This window comes from Lissotriton vulgaris, unplaced genomic scaffold, assembly GCF_964263255.1.
Source record: "Lissotriton vulgaris unplaced genomic scaffold, aLisVul1.2 SCAFFOLD_792, whole genome shotgun sequence".
NCBI classification, from domain to species: Eukaryota; Metazoa; Chordata; class Amphibia; order Caudata; family Salamandridae; genus Lissotriton; species Lissotriton vulgaris.
Genome location: NW_028253550.1, coordinates 596,038 through 610,018, shown reverse-complemented (window position 1 = coordinate 610,018; position 13,981 = coordinate 596,038). Strand labels below are relative to the sequence as shown.

The 13,981-nt window shown below is 46.1% G+C and overlaps 1 pseudogene; it reads left to right on the top strand.

Moving 5' to 3' along the window:
- LOC147660931 (CTTNBP2 N-terminal-like protein) overlaps nt 1-13,981 on the top strand; it is an 81,488-nt pseudogene that overhangs the window by 32,023 nt on the left and 35,484 nt on the right.

Below are 13,981 nucleotides of genomic sequence, written 5' to 3'. Positions count from 1 at the left end.
TTTTCAGTGCAGATATTTAATTAAACAAATTGATGCATTGGGGCCATTACAACGACACATACAAGGCACTGACAGTGCCACACACATGATTGTGATGGTGACACGCACGTGGCACATATACTGAGTGCACACTGTTAACTAACACATTCAATGTAAGACGGCAACACCCTGGGCAGATACATATAGGTGTCCAATACAAAGACATGCTGGTTGCACGCACAGGATGGAGACAGGGACACATAGAATGTACATGCTTTTACAAACACACCAGATGCACACACTGAAACATCCAAATTAGACAACATCCACACACTTTGTCGAAAATTATCCAAATTACTGATGCTGACATATATGAGGACATCTGTCCGCAAATGCAAGTTAAATGTAAATGAACACAGTCACAGATTGTTAGATCTCGGGATCTCTAGTTGGCAATGGTATTCACCTTTGTCCAAATAGGGGGCCTTACTTCTAAGTCAGGATAAAAGGATTACACTCCTTAGTAACCCCTGCTTCACCCCCTTGGTAGCTTGGCACGAGCAGACAGGCTTATCTCAGAGGAAGTGTGTAAAGCATTTGTGAATATAAACAGTAATACAGTGAAAACACTACAGATGGACACCACAGAGGTTTTATAAAAATAAGTATTCTTGATATAGACTTAACACAAGACCACAAACGACAAAAATTCACAATACTGTACGTAAAGTTGACTTAAAGATGGTAAAAGTTACTTAGTTCAAGTTGATGATAAATGCGACAAAGTTCTCAACAAAGTACCTGGATGTGTAACGCAAAATGAACAAAAGGCTTGCAAAAGGGGAGATGCGTCGGTTCCATGATCCGGGGAAAATGATGAGTCGTGCCTCAATGCTTTTGCAGATTAGGGGATGCGTTGTGATCCTTAACGTTGCAGGATTGATGCGTAGATTCTCGGCTTACGGTCCGGTGGTGATGTGCAAAATGATGCCGCGATTTGATGATCCTGGTGCGATGCGAGAAGATGGTGCCCTTGATGCGACGATACGATGACGCTGCGATGACGATGTATAGGCGCCCTGGCAGCCTTGCGACGACTCTGTACTTCGGAGCCGCAACAGGCCATAGTGGTCCCATGCAAGGATAAAATGCAGTATCAATAAATATAGACGCAAATCCAATCTATATTTTAGAGTGACATGTCCAGCCGGACAGAGGTCATTCAAGTTTACTCAATAAACAAGTATCCAACATATAACAGGAATACCTTCCACAATGCCCCTGTGAGGTACACAAGCCTGTGCCCAACACTTGCGGGGTAAGTACAGGTGAAGAAGTGATAGAGAGAGTTTAAAGGCAAAACAACGTTTTCTGCTTACACATTCATTGCACAGAAAATATCAAGTTGCACCATTACATTAATTTAACAATCAAATATGTTTGTATAAGGTGCATGAGCGAGTCGACGGCGTTTCGGTTCCCCTAAAGGATAATTGGAACCATCATCAGGACAAAAACAATTTATTTGCCTTATAGCACTAAACCTCAAATTGCCTAAAGGAAATAGGGAAAAGAGTAAGAAAAATGACATTTAAAAAACAGAACAATAACATTTAAATTTCATGAAGTGACTCTTGGTGCAGGGTGTAACCACATACTCCTTCCATGCAGAGTGAAGTTATTACGCCGTTTTCTATAGGTGAAAAATCGGTGTTGGCTATGAAAATAAGAATCTTCAGCAGATTCATCCGATAGTTCGGACCCTGGTGAGGGGGGCAGTGGACAGCAACCTAATCAGATCCCTTTTTTATCCAGGGGCAATCCAGAACCCCAGAAAAGAGGCAGGGTGAAGCAACAGAAACGATGGCAAAACCCTCCAGGGGAACGCCAGACCAGGCAGAAGTTTTATCAGTGGTAACAAATTCTGCTAATCTGAATGTTATCCCAATCTTTAATATCTCTAACCATGTCTTGTCGTCCCAGGAACTGTCCATCCTTAGCAAAGGGCTATCTTTTGTCCCAACCACCTACCCGAATTTTCTAAACCTACAATCTGAACTACTTGTCTTCTTTAGGAAATTGAGACTACGCTCATATTTTGAGCTTAACCCAATGGAGCCCAAGAGTGTCACGACTCCTTTCCGCCCCCCATCTACCTTCTCTCCTACATCCAGCATGATCCCTAAAGAGATTATAACTTTTGAAAAGGTGATTCTGACGGAAGTCTCCAATATAGAGAAATCCCATCTCTTTATACCCTATAACATCTCGTTAGAAGAGAAGTTGGCAATCAATTCTCTTAAAAACAATACCAACCTGATTATTAAGTCTGCGGATAAAGGAGGGGGGATAGTGCTTCAGGACCTTGAAAACTACAAGAATGAGCTTTTACGCCAGGTATCCAATACTGACCACTACTGCAGATTACCTTACAATCCCACTAAGGATATTCAGAAACTCATTAAAACTATTACTATGGAAGGGCTTGAGACTGGTATCTTAAGCAAGCATGAATATAATTTCCTGAACACTGTCACCCCGAGAACTCCTGTTCTTTATACACTACCAAAAATCCATAAAAGGCAGGACAATCCCCCGGGTCGACCAATACTGTCTGGGTGTGGGTCAGTCTTAGAACCTTTGGGCCACTATGTTAATTTCTTTTTGAAGGACTTTGTGCCAACAACTGCGTGCTATATTAGGGATAGCATGCACATGATTAATTTGATTGAAAACCTTTCTTTTGACCCTGAGCATGAGACTCTATGTACACTAGACGTAGAGTCTCTATATACTAATATCCCTCAGAGAGACTCATTGCTTGTAATGGAAAGCATATTAAACACAAGGACTCGTCCCCACAGGGTACCTACCCTATTCATAATACAGCTACTGGAGGTCTGTCTTACACAGAATTTTTTCCTCTATGACACCGATTACTACCAGCAGGTGCGTGGTTGTTCCATGGGCGCCATTTTTGCTCCTACCCTGGCAATTCTATACATGGACTGGCTGGAAACACATACCATACTGTCTGGCAGTAACCCATTTCATCAGGGTATACACGTCTGGAAGCGCTACATAGACGACATCTTTTTAATTTGGGATGGCGCTATTGAAGATTTACCAGGCCTAACACACTGGCTTAGTAATAACTGTAATGGCCTTACTTTCACATTATCTCACAACAAAGATAGTATACCCTTTCTAGACCTAACTATTCAACATCATGAGGGCCTCCTATACACATCCCTATTTCGCAAAGCTACTGAGAGGAATACCCTCCTTAGTTACAATAGTTGTCATCCAAGAGCGCTTAGGGATAGTCTACCTTATTCACAATTCCTGAAGCTGAGAAGGAATTGCTTCAAGAAAGAGGACTATTTTACTGAGGCGGATACACTATCTGAGAAACTCAGGTTCAGGGGCTACCCCAAGCGTCTAATAAAGCACGCTATGAAAAGAGCTTGGTACTGTCCCCGCGATGTCCTACTGGAGCCTAGACAGCGTGAGAGTCAGGACAAAGTAGTGTGTGTGACCACATTTTCTTCCATATCCAACAGGGTAAAACAGTGCATAAGAAAAAACTGGCACATCTTGAATTCAGGCCCCCTCAACTGGGACACCCCACTTTTTGCTTTCAAGAAAAGTAAAAATCTTAAAGATCAATTGGTAAGGGCAGCGTTACCACCTTCAATTGGTAGGAGTGTCACCCTACATGACCATTGGTCGCTACCACCCGTCTTGGGCCATTTCAAATGTGGCTCCTGTGTGGTTTGTGACCTAACAATTGAGAGTAAAGAATTTGTTTATAAAAATGTAAAGAATGAACTGCATACTATGACAAATTGCAATAGCTCTAATCTCATTTATGCTATTCTATGTCCATGCAACTTAATATATGTGGGCCAGACAAAACAAAAGATTAAACAACGGATATCACAGCATCGGAGCCGCATCAGGTGCAAAACTGCAAATGCACCCCTGGTTGAACATTTTGAAAGCAGAGGGCACACTGAAAATGAAATTCGCTGGATGGTCATTACACAAATCCGAATACCACCAAGAGGGGGCGACCTATCGCGCCTGCTGAACAGAGAAGAATTAAAATGGATATTGAAGACAGACAGCCTGAATTCGGGCTTGAATCTTCAAGAGGAATGGACTGCTCTAATTTAGACTGATCAGACTTATTTTTTCAAAACCTTGGAATTAGTGCTGCGCACTTTATTGTTCCAGAAACGTTTCTTGTAAAGTATGGATTCTGAAATGTCACTGTGCATGAATATCACTTCACCTAAGATGGCTCCCGCTCCAGGCACCCCTTGTTTATCTCTATGACTGTTCCCTCACGAACACTGGCCAATCACGATACACCCGCCCCTTCTTTACTTCATGGTTTGAGCACAACAGCACACCAGGGGATACCTCCATGAACGCCGATTCAGGTAAGCCTTACAGCCTGGCTCTGCCCCTTACTTTGTTAGACAGTTCGAGGGCCGGATCTTAATACGTTTCCTGACTCCCACAGGCTTACCCTGGCGCCGTCCGGTTGCGACTGAGTAACACGGACCCCGGCAGCCCTTCATTCGGTAAGACTGACCTCAGCTCGCTCTTCACTTTTTAGATCCTTAAACCGGCATAAAGATGCCTGACCTCTAACATTCAGAATTTTGAATTATAGAGGCTTGCTGGACCGGACCATACTGAGCATCGACTCGCATGGGTCCATTTTTGTACTACCTCGGTAAGCAAGCGATTCTAGTGTTTCCGTCTCCCTTCACTGTCCTAAATAGGCACTGCAGCTCCCAAGCACCGTGCTCACTTTGCTCAAACGTGCCTGATCACTACGTATTGCATGGTAGTATTCGCGCTAAAAATCCCTGGGTCACGTCAGACTGACAGATGGAACTAAGATTCTTATTTTCATAGCCAACACCGATTTTTCACCTATAGAAAACGGCGTAATAACTTCACTCTGCATGGAAGGAGTATGTGGTTACACCCTGCACCAAGAGTCACTTCAGGAAATTTAAATGTTATTGTTCTGTTTTTTAAATGTCATTTTTCTTACTCTTTTCCCTATTTCCTTTAGGCAATTTGAGGTTTAGTGCTATAAGGCAAATAAATTGTTTTTGTCCTGATGATGGTTCCAATTATCCTTTAGGGGAACCGAAACGCCGTTGACTCGCTCATGCACCTTATACAAACATATTTGATTGTTAAATTAATGTAATGGTGCAACTTGATATTTTCTGTGCAATGAATGTGTAAGCAGAAAACGTTGTTTTGCCTTTAAACTCTCTCTATCACTTCTTCACCTGTACTTACCCCGCAAGTGTTGGGCACAGGCTTGTGTACCTCACAGGGGCATTGTGGAAGGTATTCCTGTTATATGTTGGATACTTGTTTATTGAGTAAACTTGAATGACCTCTGTCCGGCTGGACATGTCACTCTAAAATATAGATTGGATTCGCGTCTATATTTATTGATACTGCATTTTATCCTTGCATGGGACCACTGTTGTTTTAGTAAAATTGTTCCCCGAGGTCCCGAGCAGACTAATTGGGGTCCCTTGTTGTTACAAAAAAGCAACAGGCCATGCAACACGCTTCTCCGGTGATGCGATGGTGACTCTGTCAGTGGAGTCACGCTTCTCCGGTGATGCGACAGCAGGCAGCTTTCGACGAAGACACGCTTTCTGGGAGATGCGGCGGTGGCACACTTCTCCGGCGGTGCGACGATTTCAGCTGGGGTGGCGACACGCTTCTTCTCGTTGCGTCGCCCTTCCAGCTCCCAGCGACAGTTAGAATTCCCAGCAAGGAAATTCAGGGGGGAGCTGAAGATGAAGTCTTTTGTCTCTGATACTTCAGCATGAGGCAAGCACAGTTCAAGCCCTTGGAGAATATTCTGTAGATAATGAAAGTCCTTAAAAAGTTCCTTCTCCTTTACTTAGCAAAGAAACAACCACTGCAGGCCAACCCAGTAAACAGCACACTTGCAGAGGGGCAGTCAAACCCCTGCAGCTTCCTTGGTTCCTCTCCTTGGCAAAAGGTTTCTTGTTCCAGAAGTGATCTAAAGTTCTTGGAAGTGGGTCCCAATATTTATACCACCAAATCCTTTGTTCTCTCTCTTCCCAGTCCAAACCAGTTCCTGAGCACTTTGTTGACATGACTCCTTCCTTCTTTTCACTGTGCAGGGCAGAGACATCAGCCGCACCACAGGAGGTGGAGCCAGCACAGGGGAGGTAAGGCACAGCTCTGGAGCACTTTGTTGACATGATTCCTTCTCCCCTTTCACAGTGCAGGGCAGAGACATCTGACACACCACAGGAGGTGGAGCTAGCATTGTAGAGGGAAGGCCAGCCTATTCAGGTCCCAGGTGCAACTCCTACCTCCCATCTAGATGCAGATCTCTCCATTCACCACTGGGCTACCCCAGCCTGTCTCCTGGAATTCGCCAGCCCTGTCACTCACAAACCCATACAAGGAATACACAACCTAGCAGAGCAGGCCTGGACAGTTAGGCAAGAAAATACCTACTTTGTAAAAGTGTTATTTTTAAACACAGAATGTTAAAACCAACTTCACTAAAATATGTATTTTATCATTCTGAGTTCAGGCATACTAAATTCTATTTTCTACCATGTTCCCTGAGTCAGTTAGGATTATAAGAATGTAATAACCTAACTGCCCATTCTGGCCTATAGAGAACAGGTATCCTGCAGTAGTTAAAAACTAAAATGGCTGCAATTCACTATTAGGACATGCTACACACACCAGAGCATGTCCCACCTTATACTTACAATGCACCCTGCCCTTGGGCCTACCATAGGGGTGACTGATGTGAAGCAAAAGGAAGGTTGAGGGACTGGCAAGTGGGTGCACTTGGCCAGGTCGACATGGCAGTTCTAGACTGCACACAGGCCTTGCAGGCCTCAGACACATTTTACAAGCTGCCTCTGTGGGTGGCACAACCAGTGCTGCAAGCCCACCAGCAGCAATTGATTCACAAGCCCTGGGCACACATGGGGCACTGTACTAGGGTCTGACAAGTAAATCAACTAACCCAATCATGGAATCACTAATTAGTACCTCAATTTAACATAGGGATCACTTGCACTGTGGCACTGAATAGCAGTGGCACAGTGCCCAAAGCATATAACCAGCAAAAACATACCAAAAACAGAGGAGGCAATCCGTCAAAATGGAAGGGAGACTCACGCTAATTTATTTATTTATTTATTTATTGACATTTGTAGAGCACGGCGAATACCCGTGGGCGTCTCGGCGCTAATTAAGGGATGGATCAGCAACTGGGGTAAAGAAGATATACATGGCTATTGGTCAAATAACCACGTCTTTAGCTGTTTGCGGAATGTGAACAGGGAGGGACTTGCTCGGATATGTGCAGGAAGGGTGTTCCAGAGTCTAGGGGCGGCAACCAGGAAACGCCTGTCGCCCCAGGTGACTGTTCTAGTGCGAGGCACAGCCAAGAAGTTCTGAATAGAGGAACGAAGAGATCGGGTTGGGACATGATGGAGAACATTCTGTTTGAGAGAGTGGGTACCTTGATTATTGAGTGACTTGTAAACAATACACAGCAATTTGAATTTGATACGGCTGCGTATCGGGAGCCAATGGAGATCCCTAATGATGTTTGTAACTGGTGCGAACTTGGGGATCCCAGCCAGCATTCGTGCGGCTGCATTTTGGATTGACTGCATCTTATTTGTCACTCGGACTTGGGCATTTAAGAATAGAGCGTTACAATAGTCCAAGGAGGACAAGACTAGTGAGCTGACCAGTGTTTTCCCGGCCGTGTTCGGTAGGAAAGGTAGTATTTTCCTAATCATTCTCAGTTTCATATGAGCTGAAGCCGCAGTTTTATTCGCATGTGCCATAAAATTGAGGCCGATTTACAAAAGGGGGTGGTGATGAACAGAGTGTCTGAATTGAGCAGACCACTCTTACCCAGTCCAAAGATCAGGGCTTGATCCATCACCGTTATTTATCTCACTGCCCCATCCCAGCTCAGAATCTGGCTATATGCAAATCAGTCTGTCCCTGGCCCAGTGCATCATGGGAACAGGGCAGACTAAACTACCAAGCCAATTCTTTACCAGAAAGGAGACAAGCTACCGGGGACCGGTTTCTGGCATTTCAGCCTCTTCGGCCCGGCTTGCTTGAATCCTGATGGAGCAGTGAGAAAGGGACTCATGTCTGAGTATACCCTGCCACACCTATAGTGGCCAAAATCGATTTACAAAAGGGGGTGGTGATGAACAGAGTGTCTGAATTGAGCAGACCACTCTTACCCAGTCCAAAGATCAGGGCTTGATCCATCACCGTTATTTATCTCACTGCCCCATCCCAGCTCAGAATCTGGCTATATGCAAATCAGTCTGTCCCTGGCCCAGTGCATCATGGGAACAGGGCAGACTAAACTACCAAGCCAATTCTTTACCAGAAAGGAGACAAGCTACCGGGGACCGGTTTCTGGCATTTCAGCCTCTTCGGCCCGGCTTGCTTGAATCCTGATGGAGCAGTGAGAAAGGGACTCATGTCTGAGTATACCCTGCCACACCTATAGTGGCCAAAATCGATTTACAAAAGGGGGTGGTGATGAACAGAGTGTCTGAATTGAGCAGACCACTCTTACCCAGTCCAAAGATCAGGGCTTGATCCATCACCGTTATTTATCTCACTGCCCCATCCCAGCTCAGAATCTGGCTATATGCAAATCAGTCTGTCCCTGGCCCAGTGCATCATGGGAACAGGGCAGACTAAACTACCAAGCCAATTCTTTACCAGAAAGGAGACAAGCTACCGGGGACCGGTTTCTGGCATTTCAGCCTCTTCGGCCCGGCTTGCTTGAATCCTGATGGAGCAGTGAGAAAGGGACTCATGTCTGAGTATACCCTGCCACACCTATAGTGGCCAAAATCGATTTACAAAAGGGGGTGGTGATGAACAGAGTGTCTGAATTGAGCAGACCACTCTTACCCAGTCCAAAGATCAGGGCTTGATCCATCACCGTTATTTATCTCACTGCCCCATCCCAGCTCAGAATCTGGCTATATGCAAATCAGTCTGTCCCTGGCCCAGTGCATCATGGGAACAGGGCAGACTAAACTACCAAGCCAATTCTTTACCAGAAAGGAGACAAGCTACCGGGGACCGGTTTCTGGCATTTCAGCCTCTTCGGCCCGGCTTGCTTGAATCCTGATGGAGCAGTGAGAAAGGGACTCATGTCTGAGTATACCCTGCCACACCTATAGTGGCCAAAATCGATTTACAAAAGGGGGTGGTGATGAACAGAGTGTCTGAATTGAGCAGACCACTCTTACCCAGTCCAAAGATCAGGGCTTGATCCATCACCGTTATTTATCTCACTGCCCCATCCCAGCTCAGAATCTGGCTATATGCAAATCAGTCTGTCCCTGGCCCAGTGCATCATGGGAACAGGGCAGACTAAACTACCAAGCCAATTCTTTACCAGAAAGGAGACAAGCTACCGGGGACCGGTTTCTGGCATTTCAGCCTCTTCGGCCCGGCTTGCTTGAATCCTGATGGAGCAGTGAGAAAGGGACTCATGTCTGAGTATACCCTGCCACACCTATAGTGGCCAAAATCGATTTACAAAAGGGGGTGGTGATGAACAGAGTGTCTGAATTGAGCAGACCACTCTTACCCAGTCCAAAGATCAGGGCTTGATCCATCCTGTTCCCATCATGCACTGGGACAGGAACAGACTAATTTGCATACAGCCAGGTTCTGAAACTGGGATGGTGCAGTGAGCTAAAAAACGGTGTGGGATCTAGCCCTGATCTCTTGACTGGGTGAGAGTATTCTGTTTAATTCAGAGACTCTGTCCCTCACCACCCCTTGTTGTAAATATTTTTGTCCACCCTAAGCGTGGAAGGGTATACTCAGATGTGAGTCCCTTGCTCATTGCACCATCAGGATTCAAGCAAGCCGGGCCGAAGAGGCTGAAATGCCAGAAACCGGTCCCCGGTAGCTTGTTTCCTTCCCAGTGTAAGAATTGGCTTTTGTAGTTTGGTTTGCCCTGTTCCCATCATGCACTGGGACAGGAACAGACTAATTTGCATACAGCCAGGTTCTGAAACTGGGATGGTGCAGTGAGCTAAAAAACGGTGTGGGATCTAGCCCTGATCTCTTGACTGGGTGAGAGTATTCTGTTTAATTCAGAGACTCTGTCCCTCACCACCCCTTGTTGTAAATAAAATTGAGGCCAGCATCGAAGATGACGCCTAGATTTCTCACTTTGCTAGCTGTACTCGGTGGGGGACTGAAAGATGGTGGCCACCAGACAGGTGACCAGCCCGGGGAGAGGTGACCGAAGATGACCACTTCAGTTTTTTCTGAATTGAGTTTCAGACAATTCGTAGCCATCCAGTCACCTATTGCCATCATTCCTCTCGTGAATCGATTGGACACTTCCTCCCCGTCCCCTTTGATAGCCAGTACCAGTTGGGTGTCATCGGCGTAGGAGGTCAGGCTCATCCCAAATGCTTTGATGACATTTGCAAGGTCCGACACATATATATTAAATAGTGTCGGACTCAGGTATGAGCCTTGAGGGACCCCACACGGCAGAGACACCTTCGATGATTGGTAGGGTCCTAGAGATACTGCTTGTGATCTATTGGCCAGAAACGATACAAGCAGGTCCAGAGCAGTTTTCTGGACCCCCAGTCGTTTGACACAGTCGACTAAGATCTTGTGGTCGACCGTGTCGAAGGCCGCCGAAAGATCCAGCAGTACCAGGAGTGCTGTCCCCCCCTGGTCTCGTATGGCTCTGATGTCATCCGCAGCCTTTAGAAGGGCAGTTTCCGTGCCATGACATTTGCGGAATCCGAACTGGGTGTTGTCGAGCAACTGGTGCTGCTCCACAAATTCCGACAGTTGCTGATTCATGGCTTTTTCTATTACCTTAGCCAGGAAAGGAAGACTGGCTATCGGAAGATAGTTTTTCAGGTCATCTTTATTCAAATTAGCTTTTTTTAAGAGGGGTTTGACCAACGTATGTTTCAGAGAAGCCGGGAAAATTCCAGAGCTAAACATAGTGTTGCAAACATGAGTTATAACCGGTATCAACGTGTCCATAACTGGCATAAGAACTTTGAGCGGACACAGGTCTAATGCAGAACCTGATTTGATTCTTGAAATAATACTCCTTGTCTGATCCATAGTGATCTCGACAAAGCGGGTCAGTGTGTTATCCCGTGAGGTGGAGGACAAGGATAGTGGTGTAGAGTCCGTGTTTAGAGAAAAAGCCTGATAGATGTCGTTAACTTTTTTGAAGAAAAAATCAGATAAGGCGTCGCAAAGATGTTGTGAGGGAGGTGGTGTGAGGTCGTGCGTGCCACCCGACAAGCGTTTAGTGATGTCGAATAACTCTTTGCACGAGTTTTTGGCAGTCTCAATTTGTGCGGCATAATAGGCTCTTTTCGCCTCTGCGATCATCTGTTTGTACCGGGCAAGTGAGTCTTTATATAATGATTTACTTTCTGGGTCATAGCGCTTCCGCCAAAGTCTTTCTCTTTGTTTATTTAATTGTTTCTGTTTTTTGAGTTCATCCGAGAACCAGGGAGCACTGGGGGAGGCTCGATTCTGGGAGATAGATTTTACGGGCGCTAGCTCAAGTGTGGCCTGATTGATCCAGGTATTGAACTGATTTATGGCAACGGTGGGGTCATCTGACAGCAATGGCGATGTTCTAGCCAGGAATGTGTTCAATGTCCCCGCCTTTATGTCCTTCCATGCTCTCACCTGTTTGGGGCTATTGTTAACAGCCCTCCTCTTAGAGGCATCGGGGATAGCTAAATGACTTAAAATGGCGTGGTGATCGGTCCATGCCAGGGGGAGGACATCTGCAATATGTAGCGACTCAATATTAGTAAAAATGCCGTCAAGAGTGTGACCAGCGTCATGGGTAGGGGCAGAAATACGTTGATACAGACCTGGTGTTTCCATGTCCGCTAAGAGGCATGCAGTGTCTGTGTCACTACTTGATTCAAGGTGGAAATTAAAATCGCCTAACACTGCAAAGTGATTTTCAAGGGCTGTGGATTCCAATATAGACCCTAGGCTGAATAAAAATGGGGCACGTGCTCCAGGTGGGCGGTATACCAGTACGCCTTTAAAATTGAAGAGGGGTGTGAGCTTAATACTAAATAGTAGGGCTTCGCAACATGTGGATGGTATCGGTGTGGTCCTGATTGGGAGGTAGTCCCTGACAATAAATGCTACCCCACCTCCCCGCTGGCCTACTCTGTCCTGTCTATGTATGGTGAACCCACTAGGGACTGCTATAACCAAGTCAGGGTCCGAGGCACCATCCGTCCAGGTTTCCGTGATAAACAGAACGTCCAAGTGGGCATCTGTTATTAGGTCTGCAATTTCTTGCCTATGTTTGCACATGGAACGGGCATTGATAAGTGCTAAGTGAAAAATGGTGGTAGGAGGGGGCGGAGTAGTCAGGGCCTTAATTTTGGAATTGACAATGTGTGTCCGAAATGAGCAGTGTGAACAAGATAATTGGCAGGATACATCGGTGATTGAAAGTGGGTCATAAGTAACACAGCAATCACTGCTTGGTGACCGAAGTAAAGAGAGGGATGAGGACGAGTAGACCAATCTGGTAGCTGAACCAGGGGTTTTGGCACTCAGCACGGGCCCAGCGCGGACGGGCGCAGACGGGCTGGACTTTAGCTCGACTTCGGCGCGCTTTCGGCGCGCCCGCTGCGCCAGCCCGCTGCGCCGTCTGTAGGGAATACACATTTATAGGTAGTGAGGAGGGTAGGAGGCAGCCAGCGACTAGAGCGCTGACCTGCCTACCTCAAGATGGCGGCCGTCAATCGCCCCAGCACCTAGATCGGCTGGCGAGCGAAGACGGCGATAGCAAGCGATTGCAAGCAAGGGGAAGGTGAGGGATGACAATCCAGCCTCTGGAGACCGGATGGCAGGATCAGAGTAGCTGAGGCTTCCCACGAAGCTTGCCCGGGTGTTTCCTACCCCTCCAGCAGCGTGTAGCTTTACCAGCGTCCTCCTATCCGCATAAGCGTGTGTTCAATGTTAAAGGATGGCAGGGATATGTGCGGAAATAGCAGACGGCGCAACTGTGCCACCTTCCGGAGCGTCGCCTATCTCCTCCCCACTGCGAAGTGTTTCCACTTGAAGGGGCTCACAGTTTCCAGCAGAGTAGTATTGCGCCTTAAGAGAGTGTAGCGACGCCACTACTTACAATGGTGATATGGAGCAAGTCCCTCGCAGTCTCTATCGCCACTGTGCCTTATTAATCCAGGGCAATAATATGCCAGGTCTAACACAGATTTTACGCAAAAACAACGTGCACATGTGAAAATATTCTACCATTTTAATGCGATATTGCAGATATTTTAAACTTCTGACAAAAAACCCAATTTAGCAATCCTTTTAAACTGCTTACCCGGTGTGAGCACGGTAAATGATACGCTATTCAATAATCTTACTTTGAAATCAAACAGATGTTGCCTATTAGAATTAGAATGTAGCTTCCATTAAGTTATTGCAAAAGCACAGATGGAGGTGAAGGGCGAGGTCAGAGGAAGTCATGTACAGCACAGAAGATGTTCAGGGAAAGAGCAGAGGCCTCGGTCATTCACAACATAAACACTGTATGAACACAGGACACTTGTCCTCGGAGGGGTGGTGAGGTGGATGCAGAGGGAGATTAAAGGAAGGCAATGGGCCTGTGAGCAGTGTTGTGGGAGGGTGTGGAGGAGGCACAGGATGATAAAGTGAGGGATGTTGTTTCAGCTAATAGGTAACTGTAAAAAAGTATTGATGGGATGTAAAGCAGCAACAAAGTGAAAGAAAATGTGTGCTGTTGCATGCTGCAGTAAACATGACATGAAGGTTGTAAAACGCTCTCTCAATATGCTTAGCGTTCATAAACATGAGATGAAAGGAAAGTTGTAAAACAGGCACTCTAAAC